The sequence below is a fragment of the Phyllostomus discolor genome, chromosome 1 (genome assembly GCF_004126475.2).
Source record: "Phyllostomus discolor isolate MPI-MPIP mPhyDis1 chromosome 1, mPhyDis1.pri.v3, whole genome shotgun sequence".
NCBI classification, from domain to species: Eukaryota; Metazoa; Chordata; class Mammalia; order Chiroptera; family Phyllostomidae; genus Phyllostomus; species Phyllostomus discolor.
In genome coordinates, this window is record NC_040903.2 from 200,049,608 (window position 1) to 200,077,318 (window position 27,711).

General features: G+C 41.1%; 1 protein-coding gene across 1 annotated transcript in view; it reads left to right on the forward strand.

Moving 5' to 3' along the window:
• Positions 1–27,711, forward strand: part of NRXN3 (neurexin 3) — a 1,487,232-nt gene that overhangs the window by 725,825 nt on the left and 733,696 nt on the right.

Below are 27,711 nucleotides of genomic sequence, written 5' to 3' on the forward strand. Positions count from 1 at the left end.
TGGTGTGTCCTGCTGACCTGCTTGTCTAAATGCAAGCTTCATGGTAGGAGTTTGCTTTACAGTCTGAATCAGGCAGTTGGCTTCTTAGATTGACAAAAAAATTAAATTAAATTAAAAAAAGACACATGATGGTATCTGAGTGAACCAAAAGGCCGTGTTGTGGTTTGCCCGCGTGGGAGGAGGTATCCATTATAGCTCCATCTCTAGCATCTATCTGGTTTTCCTTGATTTCTTATTGCTCACCATTTTTCATGTGTCTAGTTATCTCTTATTCTGACTTTTCACTTTTCACATAGCTTTTTGTCTTCATATGATCTGTCGGTCTCTTAAGATATGTAAAGGACAAACAAGTAAGGAATCTGGCTATGCAGAGAGAAAATTTTTTGCTACTCAGTGATCTAAACGTAAGCATGTGCCTCTATATCTGTCATGCAAAGGACACCCTGTCTGCAGAAGGTTTTGGCACCAGATTGTTCTTTCCGAGTGTTTGGTACTGTTGAAAGTCCTGTTTCTATATTTGTGATTTGGAGACCCCTTCTCCTCTGAAACAGGCAGTCATGGACTACCCAGAGTACCTTGGAAATTGTGCTGTATGCTTTCTATTCCCTTCAATTTGTCTGTGTAGGACTCAATAGGAAGTCCTATTTTTCCCCTAAATGGTGGCCTGATGTTTCTCTATCCTCACAAGTTTAATCCACATCACACATACACACCACTCCCAGTAGGAAACGGACTGCACACAGACAGGCAGAAAGGTAAGTTACTTTCACAGCGGCGAACATGCACGGTCTTCAGAAGGTATGTACATATTTTTCTTTCATTGACAAATTTCTTTCTGTCCTCCAGGCAAGGCATTGTTTTCTGCTAAAAACCAAGCTGGATTCTTTCCAGCTTTCTCTGATTGTTTCTAATCTGTAATGTCTTGGTCCAGAAGGGGCACTGTCATGTTATCTGACTGGAACAATTTGCCGATATGGAATGAAGTTTTAGGGTGAGGATGGGCGAGGTCAGCCTTCTTTTGTGGCAGTAGAATCTCATCCTTCAAAAATGTTTCCAAGATATCCAGGCTTAGTATAGTATATTTTGCATTTTTAGCCTATAAACAATGCAGTTGAATTTTTGATTGTAGAAACCCTCTGAGCCAAAATCACTAAAAGAACCTGATTGCCTAGTCCCTTCTTACAGAACGGACCAGGTCTTCTGTGATTGGATGGCTGTATGGACGTGGGAGCAAGTACACTTTAATTGGACAAGGTGAGGAACATATAGAATTCAGATCTACAGAATTGCAGGATCTAACTAAAAAGTTTGTATATAAACTTTTTTTTTGCATAAAATAATAAGCATTTACTGTTGTTCATGAGGCTATGGGCAAACTTTTAATGAAACCCAACTAAATATGTAAAAATGGTAGGTCAATTGTTACAATGGATGCCTCTTTAATGATTAACATTTAAAGTACAATATTTAAGAAGAACTTCTCTTTTGGAACTGGTATCAGAATCAGGTTTTCTTTCCCGCCTAGAAAATCAGCTTCACTACTTTCCATCCTAGATCATTATTTTCTATGTCAACATTGACCCTTAGAGTTGTAATTTGCTGCTTTATCTCACAAACGTGTTCAAAAGGAAGTTACCTGGCTAACATTCTATGTGCCTCTCTATGTTAGTGACTTCTTGGTAACTTTGCTTGCACCCGGAGTTGAACATTAGCTCTCTCTGTCACCAGCAGAACTGAAAAAGGCTCTATTTCATCATTGGCAAAAGCAGTGGGAGGAAAATGTAAGACAGGAGAAATGATGGAGTAAGTGACTAGAAAGAAGAAGCAGCAGGGTAAAGAAGGGACAGAGAGACACGCAGAGGTTGAGTCTTCTGGAAGAGCACAGAGGCCATGGCTGTGCTCACAAGCGCAGCCCATGGGGCCTGGCTTTGATCTCTAGAACAGAACCAGGGCATGGTCTTTTGAGTGGAGCACCATCCAGGAAATCTGACCTTGACCTAATTCATGGGACTAGCATATTTTGTAGAATGCTGTATGTATCTAAAATAAATTGTATTTTTTAAGATGGTGTCATAAAACCACATGAATTCAGTAGAGATTCAATCTAATGACAAAAGACATTTATTTTCTGGGTAGGGGGAAGGTTTGGATTTCTCACTTTCTATAAGCAGTTTGTCAGGCCAGCAGATTGATCCTTAATTACTGGAAATGAGAACATCTCATTTTATTATGGCACATCCAAGAATAGAAAATTGTTCGATAGGGAAATGACTATGCTATGATATTTTCCAAAACAAAGTGCTCAGTTCATCATGTATAGGAAAGTTAATTATATCTGGGGATGCCTTGCAAGTTTTTAAAGAAATATTTGCATTTTACAATCTTCTTCCCTTTTCCTAGCATTGGTTCTGTTACTTATGACCTTTGTTATTGATTTGTTTGCCTGTTTGCTAAACTTGGCATTTGCTTGACAACTTTGAGTTGCTGTCCCATACAGGTGGCCTCCACAAGTAGAGTTTACATTCAAGAACTGTATCTCATAGAGTACGAGTAGACCAAGCCTGGATGGCTTTAGCTCAGTTTGTCATTTTCTGGGAAAGCATGGTGGACTGTTGAAGGCAGTGGGGGGTGAATCCCAGGTTCATTCTTACAAAGACGGATGCAAAGCTGACACAGTGGCTGTGAGGGCATGGCATGTATTCTGCAGCTGGTTACCTTGTATAAGAACATTCCCTTGTTTTTGGATAGAAACAAAAATCTTCTGATTGGAAACTAAAGTATACTAGATTTAGCAATTGTCATATAGTCTTATGACATGACTTTCCATTTCCTGTTATAATAAAATCATAGGGAGTTTCCTTCAGGTGAATTTTAGAACCATTTACAATGGAATAAACTATCTCAGAGGCAATTTTGAGTTCATCTGGGATCCCATAAGGACACACAGATGACATTTGCCACAGAAAAACTTTAATTTCTTTTGAGAAATTGAAACTGAGAGGATCGACTTCTTACAGGGTGCTTACTGCCTGAACATCAATCTAATGACACAATATTGGGGTTACATCTTACGAACAACAAAACAGGTGGAATCTTACAAGTGTTCTTGCTGGGGGATTTTTTTTATATTGGATTCCCATTAGTATTTTAAATCAGGGTTATCTGAGTAATTTTGGTATGTTGTAGCCATGACACCAGCATGCAAATTGAGAATCCCTTTTCTATATAGTGTGGCAGTGCCACCCCCATGGGCAGCCCTTGTTGAGTCCCCTTCCCCTTCAGAACATAACAAGCTGTTGCACAAAATCCAGTTCCCGTGTGTGTACCCACACATACACAAAAGAGTCATCATGTGGGAGGCATCTTTGAAAATAGCAGTTTGAAACACCTCACGTCCCTTCTCACCACCACGGTTCCCTTTTAGCATGTTCATGACAACTGTTTTAAGTTGTATATAATTTCGGGGTCTTGTTAGTGCCTCTGTGCCCTGAAGAAGCAAGTGTGGAACAGTCTGTGTGTGGCACACGAGCCCTTAACACACACCACGTTCCTGGATTTAGAAATGGGGTGTGTTTATAATGGCTTTGTGGAGCAAACGGTAGGGAATAAATGTGGGTCCTCAGCCCACCCGCACCAGCCAGCTACCTGTGCTACATTGTGGGTTGTGCGTTGTTGGCTCCTTGCTGTAGAAATTGCCAGGTTCACACTGGCATGTGATAATAGATGTTCTTTGCTTGCCACAAATCACTAGCAAGCAGCTGTGGATCGTGCAGACAGTGGAGTGCGAAGCGCCTTTTCAGACAGTTCTCTGCTGGAGTGGCCGTTAAGCTGCACTGTTGGCTATTGATTGGCCTTTTGCTTTTTATTTATTTTGTGGGTGTATTTGTTTTTTTTAATGTAGGTTGGCATATTGATTAAACCGGTTAAAAACTCATTTCCCTTCAGTCTTCAGAAAAGATAAGCAGTATGTGCGCTGCTTCGTGTGCAAACAAGGGGACAGACGTGTGGACATTCTGTCTCCTGGGTTTGTATAGGTCAATAATACGAGCCCATGTTGTTATTTGTATAGCAGTAATTTCCAAGGGTTTCAGGCTGTAACACATCCATGCTTTTGGGTATGTGTTTATTTCCTATCTCTGTTTTCAAGCCTTGCTTGTCCAGTATCTAGGCCGTGTTTGAGAAGTTCCCAATTATGACCGTTGTTTGCAGTTAGGACACGCTTTATCTTTTATTCGTTCATTCACTCATCAGATAACCTTTATTTGAAGATATAACCGTGAATAAGGTACCGTTTTGTCCTTTAACCCATTATGGTCTACTGGGGGAAGACACCCGTGGAAGTGCTTCAACAGAAAGGTGAACAGGATGTAGCGAGAAGTCACCAGGGAGAGAGCGGTCAACTGTCTCTGAGACTCACCGAGGAGAACTTCTGCTATTAGGGAAGTTTTCACCGACAATGAGTCCTGAGGAATTTGTAGGTACTTCCTAAGCAAAAATGGCACGGAAGAGAGTTGGAGAAGGAGAGACGGCATTCCAGGGAGCAGAGAGACATGGGCTATGGCCACCGTTAACGCTCTGGTTGTTTCCTTCCAGTCTTTATTCTAAGCATTTGTATGGCTGAGATCACACTCTGTCTAAAACGTGCGCTCTGCTTTATTTTAACATTGCATGACATGTGCTTTTCAAAAAGCGAAAAGCATTATCAGACTGCCTAGTCTCTTGTGGTAGAATGTACATTGTGGTGCTCAGTGCTTTGGGGAAGAATCCCCCACAGTGAATCTATGGCTAGGTCCTGAGTGTGGCCTGATAGGGTCAAAATCTTGATTTCATTGAACAATTAGAGGACATCTATCTTGAAAATTTATTCATATTGAACCAGTTTTTTTTTAAAAAGTTGATCTGTAAATTATAAAAGATATCATAGTGCAGTCAAATTGATTGGCTTTGGAATCAGACTGCTTTCAATGCCAGTCCTGATGGTAACACTGAAATTTAATTAGCTGCTTAGCCTTTTAAAGCTTTGGTGTAGCACAAAAGTGTGATAAGTACTTAATAAATACAAGTAGTGATACTTTTTATTGTAATGAATAATATTAGACTCAAGCTTTTATTATGTTACTGACTTTGTACTTTATGAAGATGTCACCCCTTTAATCATCCCAAGTCTCTAAGAAATACTATACTGCTATTGTCCTGATTTTAACAGTGGGAAAACTGAGGTCACATAGGAAGAAGCTGAGAGGGGACTTGGACCCTGGCATGTCTTATATGAAAGATCACATTTTTATTAGATTAGCTACTACTTACCTTATTAGAAATAATAACAGTTTAACATCTTCATTAAATACTAGACTACTGTGGGCAAGCCCTCACAGACAACCACATTATATAAGAATATAGGGCTGGAAATGCAAGCTCAGTGTTACTGGTTGTTCAGTTTATTATATTCTGGAATTCTGAACACTTTGCATGGTTTTGTTTTAATACTCAAATGAGGCCATTTAGAATAGCTTGAGGCCATTTAGAATATCTTTAGGTACTGTAGAATGAATGGAAGAGTATTCCATTAATCCTATCCTCAGATATTCCAAATATTTATATTTTCTTTCTCTATTAGCCTAGACTTCCTGATTTCCATTGTTTAACCTGATTTCAATTCCAACACACGTCATAAAACATAGTGGCTGAGACCATTACCTGCAGTGGATGGCCTGTGTTGAAATCTTGATGCCACTTAATACCTTGGACAAATGAATTCCCCCGTATCTCTAAGATGTGGACATTTTTAGGTCCTATCTCATTCTGAGTGTTCTAAATTGGATTCATTATTGTGAAGTTTGGGACGGGGCACATAATAGCCCCTGCAGAACTATTGGCTACTCTTCAATATAGTTTTCAAAGAGGTAAAAACATGCCTTATACAAATATAATTTGTATACAAAATTATAGACACAACTCTCATATAAATATAGAATGAATGTGTGCCAACTTTACTTCACTCCTGAACAAGGGAAACACATCTTTTTTTACAGAAAGATGGTAAAAATGTAAGCAGGATAGTTATAGACATTAAAAAGAGTATTAAAACATAGAGTGAGGTTAAATGTAAATCTGGTGAATATCTCACAGAGCAAAAAGCCCTTAAGCTTTGGTGTTACCTTCACTACAGAATATTACGTCTCTACTGAACAAAAATCTACAGGCCAGTGAGTCATCTCACAGACTCTGGGCCCCATTTAATAGTGAAGATCAATGTCAAACACAGGGGTGTTTCCCACAGAATTCAGTGTTTCTTGGGTGCACATGCTGAACAGTGTCCCTGCACAACACTGAAAGGACACATGGCCCTCTCTTAGCCTTTTTTTAAAGTTTGGTATAATTTTTATTAATAGTGTTGGGATCTATTCAGTTTCAAATCAGTTTTTACCTTGAATACCTCACTCATACACAGTTACCTTTTATTATTTAATCACTTAGCTGTGTGCCAGTCACTGTGCTGAATTCTTTATGTCATTTCGTCATTTAAACAAGCGTGGAAGGGTGATACTATTATGATCCCTGTTTCACAGATGAGGGAACTGAGATGCAGAGGTGGCAAGTGACTCGTTCAAGGTCACACAACTATTAGTTTGAGGGACAAAAATTCAGGGTTACATTTGACTAACAAAGTCTGGGCTCTTGACTGCTGATGTCTTATGACTGTCTCAAGGAAAACTTCTTAATGAAAACTCATCTGAACACACAGGGATTTCCAGTCACATTAGCCACAGAGTTCGTCTTGTATCAATTGTACTGTAATTTCTAGTGTCTATGTTGCTGTGGGGTGGGGGGAGACATCCTTTTCATTTTCTACTTGGTTTATTTTAAGTAAAGGCATTATTAAGATAGATCTGCTCACATATCAAGATCAGAAGTTGCATGAAAGAAGGACCATTTGCAAATCTGTCAGGTGAAGGAAGCGGGGGTCCTGGGCAGTCACTGAGGCTGGGAGTGGCAGCCTGGTACCACCCTGGGCAGGACCAAGAGGGCAAGACAGATGCAAAACACTTGCAAGCAGGCAGTACCAAAGGTAATGCCTGAAGTTATTTCATTGCATCCATTTTTTTGCTTGTTTTTGTTTATGTTTTTTTAATTTCTGGGCTCACAGATATTCAGTGCAGCTGAAAGTGGGTAGAGGGATGGCCATTGAGCCCAAAGTCTTCTCAGAGCAAGGATAAGGTACCTCGAGAGCCGTTTCATAGGTGCACTGTAGCTTATCACTTGGGGGAGTCACTCTTGTTTATATATGCCCCCGATAGCAAGAAGGATGATTTTGTACCTCAAGTCTGTTGTACTGCTGATGTTAATATACACGCAACATCAAACAGTTTCAGCCAGAGCCTAGCCTGCTTGGAGCTTTTGTTTTGCACAGCTCTCCAATAAAAATGAACCAGGACTCACAGCTGAAACATTCGTTTCTGCAAATCCTGGTTGACTCTTGGACCCATGGTTCAAGGAGAAATAGTCTCCACAATTCAGGGTCCCATAGTTGTCGGGGATGATTGTGAGTTGTTGGAATCTGTGGCCTAACTAATTTCATTTCAGCCATCTTCAGCGTGCTATATTTGTAGACCAATTTTATTGCTTATGTTTAATTATAGCCCATTTATTTCTGGTGTGCTTGGCTAGTTACTTATTGATGGTGATGGCAGTAATCCACTGAGAGCCTATTGGTTCACAGAAGATAATTTTATATTACCTTGTTAGTCACATACAGGTGCAATCTCAATGTATTTTTCAATATGGACTTATAATTTCCTACATTTATTTTCCTCTACATTTATTTGCATTTACATGCAAAGGCAAAAAGATGTAAACAACTTTATCTTCTCTTGTAAAATAGGGCTAATAAATATAATTTGATTTCTGGCTCTTATTTGTTTCTCCCATGCACTGTTTTTTGAGGGCAGCGGTATGGGCATTCACATCTCAGTTAAGATAAAGGACAGTTTAGCTTCCCACAGAGTTCTCCTCTGCGAAGTCAAGTCCTTCTCTCTAAGGTCACTGCTGTTTGAACCTGTATCAACATTCTTGAGTTTTGCTTGTTCTTGAAACACTTACAAATGGGATCATAACAGCATGAGATCTTTAACTGCTGCTGGCTGTAGCACCGTGGAATGTTTCTAGGCTGATCTGGGTCCCTGTGCTTCCCAGCTGCCTTGATCTCCTGGATCTCAGCTTCATCTGCTCACCCAAAGAAGTCTGCCTGGGGTTTCCTTTCCGGCCAGGACTCCCCTTGTTTGTGTGTTGTCTTCCTCTAGGAATCACTGTCCTTCTCTGCCTGACGTCCAGTGTCTCTCGAGCTATCGTTTCACATTTGTTGTCCTTTTCCTCATTACTTGAGGTCAACTGTAGATCTGACCTTTATTACTCTATCTACCTTGGAAGTGGACATCAGCCCATTCCTTTTTACCTGTTCTTTCCCCTTATACTTTGGCACTGGGGGAGGGATAATGACATAATCCGCAATGTGCTTTGCTTTAAGCCATAACCTCCTAGGGACGATTTCAAGCTTTGTGTCAGACCGAGCATAGCCTTGGCAGCACAGAATACCCTGGGACCTGCCTTTTTGTGGGGAGTTGGGGGTGAGGGAGAAGATCCTTCAACTCCAGTTATAGACCTTATACGGTCAAAGAGCCTCGTACAGCCAAGGAAGCTGCACACAGCTGGTTAAGTGCCTGCGACTGTGTCCCCATCAAACATTTCTTCATTTGAGTTTCTTTTATGAGATCCTTGTTGCCTTTTTCCTCTGGTCCTTCTGATAACACTTGATTAAGCTCAGTGGGTGCAGGGATTAATTTGGCTCTTGTAGCTTGGTGTTCTTATTTTCTTTACCTGGAATTATGGTTTGTTTTCTCACCTTCCTCTATCCTGTGGATCTTTGCCACCTGATCCATGTCTGTTTGCCAAATGAAATTAAGAAGTGTTTTCAAATAAAACATTTGAAGATTTCAGGAAAGTGGAGGTCTGTCTATGCCAGGGAGTGTTTTGATCCTTGATTGTCCATATCTTGATCTTTAGACTCTGGTGGGGACTTACTATTTTGATTTGTGCCTATAAAACATAGGAGGGGACCTTGTGTGGCTGATGCTTTTAGTTTTAACTGATTTTTTTGATAACCAAGTTTGTGCAAGCTGAGTGTCGAATACCTGGAAAATGCATAAAAGCACACAGCAATAGAAAAAACATGCATAATTTTAGCAATTATTTATATCACCTTGTTTCAGAATATGCATTGTGTCAAGGATACAATAGATGTTTAAAATATATTTGTTGAGTGAATGACTGAGTCTTACATATTTTCAAAGTCTGAGTTGTGCAGAGGTCTTGGTGTTCCTTTCATGAAATAAATAGCTTTCTACCAGGACTGGGCTTTTTCTTGCCAGAAAGAATGCTTTTAGGCATGCAGAAATTATAATGAGCATCATAATATACAATTTTCTTCTTCAGATGAAAATGGAAATGTCAAGATGTTTTTGTTTCTTTTTTTCTCTCTCTCTTGCCCTTGTCCCTTCTCTCAGGAAGCCTTGCAGTTTCTGAGCAGTTACACACAGATGTGTCTCCACACAAGTGGAAAGGGCTTGTAGTGGATGGTAGCTGGAGCGAAAAGGCCCTGACTGTGTATGTGTGGAAGGCGCCACTAGGGTCTCAGTTTTCTTCTGTGGCACCCGCTTCCAAAGTGACGTGGTGGTTTATTTCACACGATGAAATTTAGCACCTTAACAACCCAGTGAGACGGCAGGGCTCTTCGACGTGAGCGCCCTTCATCAGTTTCTGCTCAGTTTCATGTTGACTGGAACTCTACCATGTGATTGCAGAACTTCAGTGCACCGTGTTCTAACAAATGTAAAACACAAAAGTTTTAGGTTGTTGTACATCCTGGGTTGCAAAAGCTTTATATCTCTCCAGGAGAATTTTGCCAAACCTGATAAACTCTTTGCAACCACTCTTGGAAGCATTGGTAGGAAATAATAGCATGTGGTTCTGGGCATTATTTTCTAGTAAATTCGCTGAAAGCTTCTTGTCATCAGCCCTCAACTAAATCTAAAATTGCAATTTTATCCAGATATCCTTACATGAATAAAATCAAATAAATATTTATATAAATAAAAATAAGCCTGTGTTCATATATCCATGCTATAAATGAAGAACAGTTTCCATTAGGATTTCTTTCCCAGTTATTCTGAAATAATTTTTCTATCCAAATACCTTTGTTTTGGTGTCTTGCAGGGTCATGTGTGCAGTTTTGGTTGCATCTCAGTTAAATGGCAAGTTGCACATTTCTGTAACTGTCAGGGTAGTGTGTCTGCCTGGGTTGCAGATCAGGTATCTGTCTGCTTTTGGTACATTTGGTAGCAAGTCCCTTTATCCCATCTGAACACCCAGTAGGTGGAGTACAATCTTATCTCTGAGAAGGCATTAAGGCAGGGGGTGCCATCTGGGATTTCTTTATCCTTAAGTAGCATCTTTCCACTCGGGTGTATCATCTAGTTAAGGCTCACATCAGTGCCCTGGCACTGGGGGGCCCTTGGCAATGGGCCTGCAGTCCAAACACATATCATCACACAGGTCTGTTTTCCTCGACTCATAGAAAATCCTGAGAACAGGGCAAATGGAAGAGAATGTATCAAAGCAAGCGAATTTAGCCGAACAAACTCTCAGTGTCGGTAGAAGCTTCATTCCAGTCCCCACGACACACCACATGCATTTCTGACATCAAACTTATTTAATTTGCATTTTGATTAATTTAGCATATTTTCCTATTGTACAAAGTGTAATGAACGATAAACACAGCTATAACCAGATCTCACAGCTATTTCCCAGTGTGGGGTAACATTTTGTATTTCATTACATTTGGTTTCCAAGGTAATATCTGATTGTGGCTATATTGCCTAAAGCTGCATCTCTTGTCACAAGGGACGTTTGGTGGCAGATTCTTCAGACATGGAGCGGGGTAGGAAAGACCTTGATGTGGGAACGCTCCTGAAGCCAGGGCAGTGAGAATCTGCTGGTCAGCACAGGGTGTGTTACAAAACGCTTCTTCTGCCGCTTCCCTTGGCAGGCTTCACGCTTCCCATTGTTGGTTTCTCTGCTTCTATTTCTGAAATCTGTCCTGTGTACTGGTTCCAGATTAGTCTTTCTGAAACGCCTTTATTTTTTATTTTTTTTGGTCTTAGGACCCCTCTGCTCAGGAGCCTTTAATGGACCCCTCTTACTGTAGTGCACACCTACTCTTGGTTTTGAAGGTCTTCAATAATCTGCTCTAGTGAATCCCACTTCCTTTCCTATTCGTGGATCCCTGTGTCCTCTCATGAAGCCAGTTACTTGCTTCACTAGCTGGTTGCTGGCGTATTCTGTCCTCACCATGCCTCTATGCCCTCTGCTGCTCTGCTTTGCTGCTCTGGTTTCTCCCCCCTTGAATGGCTTCCCTCCTCTCGACCTGGCTATTCGGGTTCTATGTAGACTTTAGGGTCCAGCCCAAGTCTCACCCATTCCCTTGAGTTTTCTCTGCCTACTTTAGTCCATATTGATCTCTCTCCAAAATGCCATTGCACTTAGGATTTGGAACTAAGAGAAAATGCGCCTCAGTCTCTTAAAGTGGAGGGGGTTATGGACTTGAGAGTAAAAGGTGGGCTTAGATCCTGGTCCTTTCCTTCCTAGCTAGGTGGCCTTGGGCATTTTATGCAGTGAAATCTCACAGTTTGTATCTTGCAAAAGTCCTGGTTTTGTTAATAAGATTAGAAATAATAGATGTAAAGTAGAGTGTTGGACTTAGGGAAGATTTTTTTTTTCTTTAAGGTTCCAGGTGGTTGCTTGTTAAAAATGTAAAGCTTCTGCTAAAGGAAAATGCCACTAACAAATAAAATAAGTAGAATTTTGAGTTGATTCATTACCACTTTCGGTGTCTATTTATCTCCTCGAAAACCAGTGGGCCTATATTGTGGTGGCTATAGTTTCCTCTAGGATAGATGTTAACTGTGGTTGAGTGGATGTGGGGGGCAGGGTTTACGAGGCTTAGATTTTTCAAATAACACTGATGGTTCTGTATATTCTAATTTAAATCCAAATATATTCCTGACTATGGGTCTGTATAATTCAATGGAAACACCAAGTAAGTTTCAGAAGATCTGCCTGATTTGTGAATATCCTGATTTTTAAATGCAGTGCTTCCATGGAGTCCCAAGAGCACACTAAAGGATTCCTGTACCTTCAGTATCTTCTGTCCTACATTTGGTTCTTTCCTGGAATAGAGGAAACAAACAAACAAACAAACAAACAAAAAACACTGGTCAGTGAATCTGTGGTTCTTGTTGCTGATGAGACTGAGGGAACCAAACTACAATTTGTGTAGCCTCTATTATTACCATAAATCTCAACATATAATCTTTACTTTGTAGATAGTAACTAATTTTTAAGTCATTCATTTGCAGTAGTAAAATATCATCTCATTTAGCTTTCACAATGAATTATGTACAACAGATGATTTACAGGCTCCTCTCCGCAGTAAACGCTTCCACATTCTATCAGCCCAAGGCACTAAGGCCTCGGGATAGGTGGGCCAGCTTTGATGCTGGTATATTTGAACTTTAAACACGAGTCTGGGTAGTGATGACCCATGGTCTGCCTCTTGTTCCCTGCTCACTCTTGACAGAAAAAAGGGTTCTTTGGAGCTGCTGATGTATTATCTGAGCATCCTGATGTGCTCACTCTTGCCTGCCATGGGAAGGAAGCTGCGTATTCATCTCCAGTGGAGTTCAACTGAACAAGATACCAGGGGTCCTCCATAATGGTTCAGTTGCTGAGCACCGGGGGATTAGACCACAACTTAATCATGGTGATTTTGATAATCAGCTCCAATGGGCAGAATACTCTTAGCTCCTTGGAGCCTATGAAGCTGACAGTGTTTGAGGAAATATGATGAGTGTGACTGCTGACTGTGTGCGGGAGGATTGCTGAAGAGAGAGTCTGAAAGAGAAATTTCAACCATCTTCAGAACAGGGGCTTCTAAGAATGATTATGCAGAGAATTTGCACTTCTTAGCTCTATTTGTTCCTGAGAAAAAGGGTTATAAAATTTTTGCCAGACCATTTAGATGGTGGACATTTAAATTCATTTTAAAGTATACTCACACAGGAATGATTTTTCTCTTTATATTTATTTTATTAATTACAGGGAAATGTGATTTAGTTACTTCTGGGCCACTGTGTAGGAGAAATGTGTTTGTATAAATAGTGTTTATTTCTTGTGGCAAGTATTTGAGGCCAAGTAAGTGGACCACAAATGATTAAGTAAATTGCCCTCATATGGGCATATCATTGTTTAATATGTTTAATATTAATTTTTCTAATGTGAACACATGTCCTTATAGCTTCAACATTTGTGCCTAAAACCTGGATACACTGCATCAACATGAAATCTTTTGAAGGTCCTTCAGTGAAGGATAATTTTTCCTAATTCTTTTATTCCTGGAATCAGAGCATACTTCACAATCGTTGCTCCGTGGTATCTGTACTCTATGCTCTTTTCCCCCATCCTCATCATCAGTATCTGCTGACCTTTATGAGGTGAAATGCTTTCGAAACTGAGTTTCTAGCTCATCGTCTTCATCCCACTCCTTCCTTTGCCTTATCCGTGGTGACTTCAATTTTCATGTCATGATTTTCTGATAAACTGATTTTTTTCAAAGTCTTGGCCATCTAGCAAAGAGTGTTTTCCTTGCTGTTAATTGCTTCCTAGGTTTTCACCTCTCTCTTACCTCCTGAGTCTACCGTCTACTCTCCATGGTCTCAAAGGTTTCATTTGCCTCCACACATCACCTGGAGTTGCTAGTTGGCAATGGGAATGCCATTCCTACTAGTACTCCGTAGCCCTTGCCTCATGACCTGGTCACCCACCACCTGAATTCTAAGCAAAGTCTTCTGACTGGTTGCTCAGCTGGAGCCGCACTGGGCAGTTGGTCCCACTGCAGATCCACTTACCTTAGCAATGCCCTCAACCCATACATTGTTGTGGCCATCCAATCTTTGGCCTTGAATTCTGACCATTCCCTCTGGCATTCAATGACATCCTGTTCTTTGCTATGCTAATTAAATTCACTCATTAGGAGCTAGCTGATATAAGCCTTACTTTATAAATTGTGTTTATATTGAAACATCTCAGATCTCTATAGTGCGACAATTAAGACTTTCCCAGGAATTTTCTCCAAACATCATTTTCTATTTGAAATTTGTAGGCCTCATTTTCATAAACCTGAGCACCAGTGGGTAAACTGTCTTTCTCAAATGTGCTCTAAACATTCCTCTATTATGGCCAACTCTCCTTAGACTTGTTCATCTATATATGTCTGGTGGGGCCTTGTGCGGAGTGACTCTTTGTGTAGATTTTACATGTTTACACGATATACTTACCTATGTATGAATTTTTGGAAATTTAGGTCAGAACTCTGTGATTATTATTATTATTATTTTGCACATTGCTTGGAAGAGTATCAGTCATTGAAAAATAGTGGTTTCCTCACTCTTTTTCCTTTCAATAAGTATTTCTCCATTAGAGTGCCTGTCACAGAAGTATGTCTTAGTGATCCTGGCTCACTACTTGCTGTGAATTTTTTAGAGTGGGCACAAGGTCTTATTTATCTTTATATTTCCAGCATTTTATGTAGAACCTGACAGGTGCAGATGATCAGTAAACTTTAGATGAACACTAAAACACTAGGCGCCAGGTAAAGGTAATGAAGATAATTGTATAGGTGACCTAGATGAGGGCCTGACCATGGAGGTCTGGAGGTGGGAGATTTTGGGGGGAAATGACCAATGAAAAATTGTGAGCAAGTATGTCATTGACCAAAGCTCTGTCTTAGACGCACCCCCTGGCAGATTGTGAGGGTGAGTTAAAGAAAATAGTAAGCCCCTTGAAAGCCGACACCTCACCCTTTTTTTGTCCTTTTTTTTTTAGCCATTAGATATCCAGACCCTTATGCAATGTCTGATACACAGTGGAGACGTCATGAATATATTTTAGAGAAATGAATGAAAGCAAGAAAGCCATTAGAAGGCTCTTGTAATAGCTATGGCTATTACATGGCAAATGTATTATATGGTAAATGACAAAAAAGCATATACTAGAGAATTTTAGGTTTAGCATCAATATGAATATAAACTACAAGGAGGCAGGCAAAGCCAACGATAATATTCAAATACTTGGTGAAGTGGCAAACTCTCAAGGTATCCACTCCATTTGTAATTGTATAAGCTTTGATTATTATTCCCTTTATCCTTAACTTTGTGTTTGGTTTTCACAATTAAAGATTGTTTAAAAATCTGCTTCTCATAGTAAAACCTTTTTCTGTTCCTCAAACAGGACACAGAATTTCAGACACAGGGGTTTAAAAAAAATGTTCATTGTATGATTTCCAATGGAATGCACTGTCAATGGCCACATTCCTTAAATTATATCTTTAACACCCTTGGTTGTGTATGAATAGGAACAAGCTCGTCACAAGCTCATCGTTTTCCCCGTGTGGGCAAAATTGCAGCCAGCTAAGCTCCGCTGCTGTCCCCAGGCTCCAGGCGCCTGGCTGACGGAACTGCCAGTGGGCTGTCGCTCTTCCTCCCTCAAAATCTCCCCCAAGCACCCTACTGCTGAGCTGAAATGCTTCAAAGATTCAAAATTGTTACTTCCTGCCTCAATTGAAAATGTGTGTAATTATTCCTTTTTTAAAAACGACATTCTGGATAGGGTATTGTTGATAGCCTTCCCTGCAAGAGAAGAATCTTTTAATATGCTTAAAAAACAACTTGCAGAATTCTGATCAAAAAAGTTCATGTAGAAACATGAGGTGTGTCCAATATTTTAGGATTTGGGGGTGTTTTCACACGGTTCAGTGTGAAAACGATCCAGGCCTCTGTGATGCACACAGGTTACTGTATTCTAATGCTTTTGTTCGGGCCGTACATATTGAAACACAGATCTCCGTGTCTTCACTACCTAATTGCTTCATTCATTGCTTTCAGCTGAGTGTCTTTTCTGTCAACTGTTAGTGCTGAAGAGAATCTTTAGGGTATGCTCTTGGGCAAAAACTCAATCAAGTGACATGCTTAGGATGGAGAGCAAGACGACGGCTATGGGTGGGAGGCGGTTAGGGAGTGGAGGGATGGAGCAAAAAGGAAAAAGGATTCATAGACATGGACCACAGTGTGGCGATTGCTGGGGGTGGAGGGAGAGGGTATAAGGGGACTGAATGGTAACAGGAAAAATACAACTTTTGAAAAAAGAACCCTTGGAATTTTTTTTAAAGGACAACAGAAAAGACGAAGCAAATGTGTTGATGATGGGGTTAAGTGGGAGAAAATGATAAATCGTGGGCATACACCACTGCCGAGAAGATGGGCGCGAGGTCGGCTGCCATTTGCCTCTGTCTTAATCCTATGATTTGCTGGTTCCTTGGCTTAGGAAGTTTTTAGGCTCTATCAAGTTGTTAAAGCAGGACAGCCCAAGGTTACGCAGATTCTCTCTGATTTTGCTCTGCCATTTGGGAAATAAACCCTCTCAACTGTTTTGTAAGTAGTTTGGATATCCACAGAAGAAAGGGGCACTCAGTGCTTGGGAAGCTCAAGATAGAAACTCTCTCTTTGAGAAATTCAAAAATTATTTCTAAGGATCAACACTGTTACATCTTGTGGCCTAAAGTCAATTTCGAATGAAAGATAGCAGCTGAAGTTTACACTCTTCCGACTGCATTGAATCTGAAATTTTTCCTCTTAGTCTTCGAATTAGGTGGTATGAGTAATAAGATTTGCTGCCCTGTGGTGGTCAGGTCCTACGTGCTCCTTCCCTTGCCCTTCCAGCTTATTCCCGAGGAAGCACATGTTTAAATATGTGTTAAGCTTGAATGCTTGAAGGGCTTATCAAGTATTGGTGTACGCTCTTCCAAAGACCCAGGGAAAAATCATCCCTATTTGGAACGGCGCTGTTCTCGGTGACTCTGGTTTTAAGAACAATGTTGACAGAGAAATAGGTTCCAGAAAAAAGAAATAGCAACCTCATATACAGATCTGGATTGAAAATATAGTCAAAGGGGTGTTCAAAGGCGAAACTCTCCTTTTTGGTTGTCTTTACTGAAAGTTCAGGAAGCAAGCTGAGTCCTTTACCACTGGTGCTGGTGGTTCAGAGTTAATGGCGCTGAACCCCAAGGACTCATGCTCCATGCACGAGTAAATCCAGTTGTCAGATTAGGACAGCAGAGAACCCTCGTGTTCTTGAAGAAGCCTATAGGGAGGTGCATTGTGGGGGAGGTTGCTTATTTTTCCAGAGCACAGAACAAGTATCATCCATCATGATCAAATGGGAGTATTCCATACCATCCATCTCCAGTTAGGACAGTAGTGAAAATTCTGTTTTTTTCTGCTTTTTTAAACACACACACACACACACACACACACACACACCAAAACTGCTGTGATTTACATTCATCTTACAAAGGGAAAAAACCCCAGAAAGAGTAGTTTGAGGTTACTAGAAAACACATACACAGACACAGATTTCTCACTCGTTCCCCCTCCATAAATGATTTCTGCGGACAGGTGGCCAGCCCAGCCATCTGTCTCTTTGTTGTAAATGCCTGTGGTGGACCCACTCCCTTCTGCCTTGAAATGAAATGAAGTGTCCTTCTGTGAGAGAATGGTGTAAGCTGGCACACAGGGTGAGACTGTACGATATTCTTGTGCTGCCACCTTTCCTTTTGCAGATAATGGGGAACAACTGTCTCCCTCCAACCCAAATACACAGATATCTTCAGGTCACTGATGCATACATACATTGGAAAAAATAAAACTATCCTCAGTATTGGGCAATGTGGAAAACAAAAAGTAGGCCTTTGGAATTTGTGATATCAGCTCCTTTGTTTAGTTAGATCCGTTTAAATGTTTTATTTTTATCTCGTGTTGTAGTAGATTGCTTGATTGGTTCCAATAAACCCAGCCAGGAAAAATGAAATTTAGGAACAGCATTAGCTATGGATTTGGGCATGGTGGCTTGGGAATACTGTTGTCCTCTCTTTCCATCTCAGTTCAGAGATGGTTTAGTGCCTTAAAACCAATGGATTACCCTAGCAACCAACCAACCACCAACCAACCACCAACCAGCCACCATTGGGGTCATGTCTCCACATCACATGTGCTGCCCTTGCAATTTATCCAGCACCTGTTGAAGTATAACTCACCCCTAGATTGATAGCAAAATTCTAAAGCTGTTTTTGAAATATATTAGATAACTATTTTAAAGAACTACATAGTCTAAAAGGGGAGATTATATCCACCTTAGTGAAATTCCATTTCATGGATTTTGTTTGCATTATTGAAACAGGTAGGTAGAAATTAGAATAAGTTAATAACTAGAATAGTAGAACTTTTAAGAAATGATTGTGGTTGTTTTCTAACTTTAGACACAATGCTTGGTTATTTATGTTCTCTTGTTTGCTTTTTAAAAACAATTTTTTTGAGTAAATAATATCATTACCCCAGCAAGTAGATATTATTATTATTATTCCCGTTTATAACAGTAAAGGAAACTGAGATATAAGAATTGAGCTGCCTGGCTCATGGGCCACAGAACTCAGAAGTAGGAAGCTGGGATTCAAGTCCAGGTTTGTGTCTAAGAAGAGCATGTTCTTCACCTTTCTGCCATATTATTTTCCCACATGCTGTGGCACAAAATAGAACTGCGCCCTTACCACCTCCCCAGAGAGGGAGCACACCGAGTCCAGAGACGGTGAGCTGGCCCGGAGCTCCGGTGGCGATGCCGGTTGCTATAAGAGGATACTTGGCAAACAACCTCATATACAGATGGTATGCAACCCACGCGTCTCTATTTATGTAGAGGCCCCGAGTGTTTGTGTTAACAGGTTTGGGAGATAAAAAAAGAAGTTGTTGTTTGTTCTTTCTTTTTAAGTCTGCAATTAATTTTTAGCATCATCTTAAACGGGGAATTTGTAAATTCACTAGACACCGAGAGACTGGTGATTGAAGAAAAACATTTGTCAGTTGGGTTTAAAAAGGATAATCTGTGCAAAGGCAGTTGTTTTTTCATTTTTCCCACTAGGTGGTGCTCTGGTCTCGTAGGTCATATTTAATGAGCCTGTACTTTTTTTTTTCTCCCCCTGCTGGATTAGCTATTGGTCCAGGAAAATACCCAGTTCAAGGCTGATTAAGAGGACTGTGCCAGTTAAGTTTGTCCAATTTGGGTTTTCTCCGTCATTATCGCTGTTTCTTACCAAGATAATTAAACCCATTTGAAAATTTTGGATAATTTCTTTTCAACTTTTGCAATAAATTATAATCACTCATTTTGAAAAAGAACACCAATAGTTGAACTAGCTCAGTTATCTCATCAGCGTATTATCTCCATAGGCTGCACTGGTAATGAGTCTTTCCTCCCACACCGTGGAGCAAGTCATGATAAGTGACTGAATAGCGCCCAACCGAGTTTGCTATTTGGGTGTCCACATACAAGGCCCACTCGCTGCGGAGATTGCTCTGGCACACAGACGTAGCCCAGCATGTGTTTTCTTCTTTACATTTTAATATCGGTGGAGACAAAAGGGGGAGGGGAACAATGATTTAAAGAAATTGACATCAAAGAGGACTGGGGTGGGTAGGAAGCGTTTGAATGGGGAAGTAAATCACAGTCCACATTCAATTAAACTAATCAATCACTATATGTACTGATTTGATTCATTTCCATTAAGATGCAAAGACTTTGTTTGTTGACTTGTTGACAAATGAAGCATTCCTGCCATCAGGGAGTCATTTTTCTCAGATGAGACTAGAATATGAGATAGTGGTGGGTGATACAAACAGACAAGTTCCACAGATGGCTTGGGTATGAAATGATTATCTAGCCACTCTTATGTCTACTGTGTTCCAAGTAAGGTGCTAGGCACTAGGGCTATTGATCCATCAAGGAGCTTCAAGTCCAGTGGGAAAGCCATAGAGGCGGCTGAGCAATGGTGTGTTCAGTGACTGGTAGTGGACACACAGTGACCAGCAGAAGTCAGGTGGCCTGGGAGAACAGTGGAGGGGCATCTAGTTAAGAGCAAATGGCCCATAAAACATGGGCAAGCTGAGTCTGGAAGGATGACTAGACTAGCAAGAGAAGAAAGTAGAGAGGCAGACAGAGAGAGTAGAATGTAAGAAAGCAGGGGGTTCTCGATGAGTGTGGGGGATGGCAGGACTTTGGTGGTGTAGGGTGAGGTCAAGGATTAGGGACGCTTTGAGTACTAAGTTGAGTGTGAGCTATTTTTTGAAAAAGCTATAGGAGAGCCTTTGAAGATTATGTTCGTGCCACTGAATCAGGTAAGAAAGGTAGGGCATTCACCCCATTTTCCAGAAAGCACAGGAGAACCCCCAAGGGCAGATGAGTGCCCCAGGTGACCTCCCAGATCTGGAGTCTGGCCATCTGACCATCTGTCACGGGTGTCCCTCATGGGAATTCTAGATCTTGAGTCTCCTTTTTGGGCTTTCTAGGCTATTGAAAAATTGATTATGCAAGAGCAGATGAGCTGCTTGGCTTAATTATTTAATGATGGTTTGATATTTTTAACATTTTATTTTCCTCAAACTGTAGACAGAGAGGCCTTGGAAGATTTTTCTATGATCATCCTCATTTAATCTTTGGCCAGTATTTTCAAGCAGAAATTCAAAGTGATGTTTTTGACATTGAACCTGCTTCCTGCATTCTCTACCTATCTTGCTGTATTTGAAAGTGGTGGGGGAACGTGGTGTGTAGGTATGTGTATGGTTGAGGTGGAGCATGTGGTGGTAAAGATTTTGCTCAGGGACTTTTCAGCTTTAAAATGTTATTTTAAAGGAGGGCAAAAAAAAAAAAAAGCCAACCCAAAACAAAAAGAAAAACAAGTCTTTACTGTGTGAGTACGGTAGTGGCTTCCCAAATGTGCCTTGGATCTTAACCATCATGAATTTATTCTATTCTTGGTGTAGCTATCTCTGGCTTCCTTTGCTTTGTTGGAGTGGCAGGATTTGAAGCAGACAAGTTTTTACTTGAGTCTATGTGTGCCAAAGCTACTTACACAGTGTTGGTATTCAATACCTGCTAAAACAAAAACAAAATCACAGTAACAGCCCACTTTACTTTCTGTGGGTAGGCAATGTTCTCAAAGGGATTATTAAATCTTCCAAAGAAGCCTTTGTTCTTGAAATGCGGAATGCATCTTTAGTTACGTTGGATTTTGCCAACCACCTTGTTGACTGTGAAATGCTAAGTCAGGGTCTTCTTTAAAGTAACTCTGCTTTCTCCTTAATAATGTAGTAGTTACAGAATTTACCTGTTTTTCTAAGGAAGTAAATGATAGCCTATAATTAACCACACACAATGAGATATGTTTCTAAAGGGAATGTTCATTTTAATGCATCCCTTTCTTCATTGTTGCCACCATGCCAGCTGCGAGAAACACTGTGCCCAGCATGCTACTCTGACCCAGCTGTGGAAATAGATTTTTTTCCTCAGTTCTGCAAACCACACCTGAGATAGGCTGCAGTATTTGAGACTCCTCTCATTGACTTGGAATAATGAAAGGGGAGGCACACTGGATACTAGCTATAGGTGCTCAGAGAGTGTCCACAGGCCTTGGTTGTCCCTCATGAGGTCCTTACAGTGCTTTCTACCTGTCAGATATTATCTTTGCCTTAGGATCCTGAAGCATGACTAGAATTCTGAGTCCAAAGCCAAGAGAGCCCAGAGAAGGAGACTCTTCTTTCATTCTAAAGCTTAAGTCACCAGTCTTTCATTTCTATCTCCAGGTCTAACTCATCCCAGGAAGACTGGCAGTGTTGACCTGGAGGAGAGGCTCTGTGTTCTACCTGAAGGGGTGTGGCCCCACCCTGTGATGTGGGCTGCAGACTCACATTTAAGCACATTTAAGTCCAACAGCAGTATATGATGTGCTGCAGCAGAGAGCCATCTCTTGTGGTTGGTTCTCTTGGGTGCTCTGGACAGGATGTAAATTCTCTGTGACTTCAGATTTCTGGTTCCTGTAGTGTGGATGGCTGCTCTGTTCCCCAAATCTCAGTGGCCTCTAATCTTTCCTCTCAAACAGTATTCCGGTATGACTCCAAGTGTCTAGGGCCAGGTCTGAGAGGGCAATTCTCTTTGGCTGCCAGTGGTTTTTTAAAGCAAATGTCTTCTTCATTCTCACCTCAGCTATGTCCTCTAGCTTCTTTGCTCTTTCTGGACACAAAAGGCTGACCAATGCAGCAGCCACAAGCCAAGGGAGCTCACTATGAAGTGGCAGGGGCGGGATACAGGCAGCTCTGTGCAATGGGGAGGAAAGTTGTGCATTAGTACACATCTAGGACCTTTGAGTCCACATTGGTTTATACCTGGGTCATCTTTATCTTTACTTCAGGTTCATATCTGTTTTTGTTTTTAAAATTTTTTATTTATTGATTTGAGACAGAGAGAGAGAGAGAGAGAGAGAGAGGGAGAGAGAGAGACATTAATTTCTTGTTCCACTTATTTATGCATTCATTGGTTGATTCTTGTATGTGCCCTGAATGGGGATCAAACCCACAACCTTGGCACATCAGATGATGCTCTACCCAGCTGAGCTACCTGGCCAGGGCTCAGCTCTGCTTTTGTTTTGGTTTAAGGATTCCTGTCTCCGTAAAATCTACCTTGAGTCCCATACTCTTTTTGTAGTGAAGCCTGATCCCCAGGATCAAAAATTTTAGGCAGGGGAAATAGTTTTAGACATTTGGAAAATGTCTTATAATAGACAGCTAGTGAGGGTGCCTGTGAATTTAAAGTAAATTTAACAAATATTTTTGGCCACCTAATTTACAGCAAGCGTGTGCTAGATGCAGGAGCTAGTACAGTGAAAAGATAGACGTGGCGTTCGCTCTAGTAGAGCCTGAAATCGGGTGGAGAACACAGGCATTAAATAAATAGCTACAAGAGTAATGAATGTTATAAAAGGAGAGATTCAAGGTGCGGTAGGTGCATACAGCTGAAGGGTTTTACCTAATCTGGGGCATTCGGGGAGTTTTTGTTTGACTTGGCCATCATCTGATTGAATGACCCTGAGCTGATGATTTAACCTTTCTGTAATCAAGAGCAGTTCTCTTTACCTCCCAAGCCCTCCCTGCCTCAGCCGGGACTCCCAAGACTATAAACTGTAATGATCAGAGAGGATGCTGCCAACAGCAGTCAGCCTGGCTGGAGAGAGCAAGCACATGGAGCAATGACAAAGGAGGCATAGAACTGACTCCAGAGCATCAGCCTGGCTGAATTAGAGAAAGGAGAAAAGACTTGTGGGCAGACAGGGAACTTCATGAAAGGCATTTCATCTGTCATAGTCATTCCAATACACCTAGCACTTTGCCCAGCAACCCTCAACTATTTGTGGAACGAGTGGATGACTGACCACTGCCACTCTCTGTGCCTGACACTGCAGGTTAGTGTTGAGCCCTCTAGGAACAGAGGCAGGAGGAGAGGGCTCTGTAAATGGGGGCAGATCCATGGGGGAATCACATGACCAGTGCTTCCTAGTGCAGATCACCCCATGAGCCACCAGGTGAGTGCTCATTCACCCTTTTGACAAGAACTTCTCTAGTTGTCCAGCCCTGCCAAGCATCTGGTCCTGTTCACGAGGCCATGGGGCCACAACAAAATGGAAGATAGCTCCATCCACTTAAGAGAGATTCATCTTAGATGAATGTCATCCCATTACACCCTCTCCTCTTGGTTTTCCATCTCATTCCCCCAACCATTCCCCTTCCCAAGTTACCTACTTTATAGGTTAGGTTCCACTGTGGGGCTCAGACTCCACTAGTCCTACCTTAAGGTGTTGGCCTTAGGGAGGTCATTCCCATGCCCTGGAGGGGAGATGGAGAGAGTCACTCTGATAGGAAATGTTCAGGTTCTATCTAGGACCAGGACTATGGTCAGCCACAATGCTCCAGGGTTTACTGAAGGAAGTTGTCATAGTAGTCATGGTAGCTTGGACATTCTGTAGCATGTGTATGATGAGGGAGACACGGTTTGCATGGAAGTTTTTCTGTTAACAGTGGTCTAAGGCTTGGGGGTTAAATGCTGGGCTCCTGGGAAAAGGATATAAGGCACTGGAACTTCTCTCCAGAGAAGCACCTGAAAGCCAGTCTTGGGCATTTCCTCTTGGTATCGGGTGAAGCTGGTTTGGCCCCTACACAGCAGATCGAATTCTAAGACAAAGAATTGAGAAAACACTGAGGAGTCTTTAACATCAAAGGGGGTCATATAGTGGGCATTGTTTACAATAAAAAAGTAGAAAGAAAGTTAGTTAGTAGGAAAAAAAAGGAAGTTAAAAATGGAACTAAAATAATAAGAAAAACTAACAAAATACAGAGAAGCTTTATGGTAGAGATACCACCTCTTCTCCCCTCTTTCCACTTCTTAGCTCTGTCTGTGTCAGAAAAAGTGATTTATCCATTTTCTGGGATCTTGTAGGGCTTCCAGGGACCTTTCTGACAACAGTTTACTCTTCTGATCATTTTATACTAATTTATTTTTTCTACTACTATATGATTGTGGGCTCCTCCTGGAGAGACTTTCATTCATCTTTCTATCTCACTGTCCTTTACAGTGACATAAATAATAAATAAATAAATGTAGGATGACTTAGTGAATCAGGACATGCATATGAAGTAGATATAATCATCTTGACCTCTCTGATACTTCCCTTTTTCTTTTTCCTGCTATGGTTTGTTTAAAGCAGTCCAGGGAACCTACTGCAAGTGCCTAGATATTCACCTCTGAGCGAATAAATTGTCTGTTTCAGAATAAAAATTATCTTTCTCAAATCAAGTATGACTACAATATCCAGGTGCTGCAAGGCTACTGAGCACTCCTGACCTGGCTCTCCGGAATTACAGCTGCTGATGAAACATCTGTTGCCCCATCTAGTCTCCATTTATCAAAATCTTATTTCTCCTTCCAGACTAGTTTAATTTTTAACTCCTCACTCAATAAAGGCCTGCTCTGTCTAGCCGAAGTAGAAAACTGTTTTTTCTTTTTTTGGCCTCTATTATAATTGATTGCTGCTCTCTTTCATTCATGCAGCATAAGTGATGTAGGGAGAAGCACTTGAAGAGAGAGTAGTCTTAGTTCAAGTCCTACCTTTGCCACTTAGTGATGGTCAGTTACCTCCTTTGGCTCTGAGTTCCTTTACAGTGATCATAGACCTTGGTGATAAGATTTTTGTTCTAAAGGGCGAAGTGAGGACATTTATGTAAGATGCCTGTTTTAACACCTGGAATTTAGGATTGTTAACTCAAGGATTATGTATCTTCTCCAATAACCTAATATCTGTCTAACTTACTTGCTTTCAGTGGGAAAGACAGATAAATAAATAACATATATCATATAATGAAGATAGTGATGAGTGCTATGAAGTCAACTAAAGCAAGGTAAGGAGAGAATGAACAGGAGCAGGATAATGTAGTTGAGTAGAAATTGCATGGAGAGAGGGAGAGCACCAGGCCTGTGCTTGGGAGGAAGCAGTACCCTTAGGGATGCAGGGAAGGAGGTCAGATAGGTATAGCACTAGGGCATCCAGTGACACAGAGGCCAACGGAGGAAAGTTTTGCAAAGAAGAAAGTCATTGCACTGGCTAGGTGGCTTGGTTAGTTGGAGCATTGTCCCATACACCAAAAGGTTGTAGGTTTGATCCCTGGTCAGGGCACATACCTAGGTTGCAGGTTCCACCCCTGGTTGGGATACCTTTAGGAGGCAACCGACCAATGTTTCTCTCTCACACTGATGTTTCTCTCTCTCTCTTTCTCTCCCTCCCTCCCTCCTTTTCTCCCTTCCTTCCTCTCTCTTCCTCTGTTTCTAAAATCAATAAACATATCCTCCAATGAGCATAAACTAATTTTTTAAAAAAAGAGGGAGGTCACCCTCAGTGTCAAATTCTTAGTGTGAGAGTCCTCTCTCTGTGAGAGGTCTAGGAAGACAACTGCCAAGAATGCCTCCTGGGCCTGGTGAATGGAAGGTCACTGAAGTAAGAGTGAGAGCACAGTCAACAGCATGGTGAGACAGGACAGCAGGTCCCGGGGTGAAGGGGATGTCCTGAACAGAGGAACAAGGGAAGATAAGACCAGGCAGTGGCCAGAGGGTGAAATCAGTCAAAAGGGAGATTGTAGTTTAACCTGAAAGATTTGGTTTTAAATCTAGGCAGAGTGGAAAGAGAGGATTGAAAATTTAGGAAGGGTGATGACTGGTAGAGCACGATCTTGGAGTAAGCAGAACTGATGAAAGGAGAGGCGGGTGAATGATTTGGTCAGAGGAGCAGAGTCACATGCAGAGCAAAGGGACAAAGAAGGGATATGGTTAAGGCTGGAGACAGCTTCATGTTTCCTAGTGAAATACACTGAGGGTGCTAGGTGGGGAACCTGAGTAGGGGAGTGGAGATTTGAATTAGGTCAAAGAGGAGAGGAAATCCATCAAGGAGTGGTTAAAAGCAAAGTTTGTTGTTTTTGATCTTGGGTGAAGTAAGCCATTTAATCTCTTTAGTACACAAGGGCATCACCATAGAAACAACCTCTAACCACAGTTTCTGTATTGCGGGGTTTTCTGCCTAGACATACCAATAAACCTAACTGTCTTTAAAGAATACATACACACATATACACATAAACACATATACGCGTCTCTACATCCTTGTCAATTCATAACCATTGGGATATAATGGTGAATGTTCTTTAATTGAATTCTGGAGTCTTAGAGTCTTTTTTTCTCTTAATATTGAGTTTTTGATGTAGGTATGTGATCTTTACATTGCACTATTTAATTGTGTGAAGTTTAGATTCAGGTTCTGCTATAGAGGAGCTTAATTGCAGCCCCAGAATGCAGTTGTTAATTTTTATAGATAATATATTCATTGTGATCTATGGTCTATGCTGGAACTTATGTTTTTATTATGTATTTTTATATATTATCTATCTATCTATCTATCTATCTATCTATATATATATATAATCCCATTTAAAATCCTTACAACTTATTGTTAGCTCAGTGATGTTAAAGAATTTTCTCAGAATCATCCAGCTTGTTCAGGGACATTTTTAGGTTGCAAATGCAGGTCTTCCTGACCCTGACCACCGTCCTGTCAGCTCGTTACAGACAAAGACTGAACAATAGTCTTCAGTTTCGTTGCTGAAGATGCTCTTCAGCTCATGCCAGCTTGAGTTTCCTGTGCAGTGGAGGGAGAGTAGAGAGTGCATTTTAATAGGCCCCAATTAAATTAATTTCATTTTACTTATTTTGATGTATGGTCTCTTCAAAAAATCCAATTCTACTGATGTTTATTGAGTGCCTCTATTCACTGGGAATGTGCCAGGCCCTTCAGGGGATCTGTGGACGGGCGTGATTCAGCCTATGCTTTAAGAGCTTACAATCTAGTGGAGAGGATAGGAGTGCACAATTTGCTTTAATACTAGATTGGATGTGCTAAGTACCATAAGAAGTGGCACAAACAAAGGGTTCTTAATTCAGAAATGCAAGGTTATGTGAATGATTAGAAAATTGGCCCCAGCAGCGCCTCGACACTGGAAGCATCACGCAGTAGAACTCTTTTAAAGAGTCTTTAGTTTAGATATGATTGCCCATTTGTTTGAATCCCGG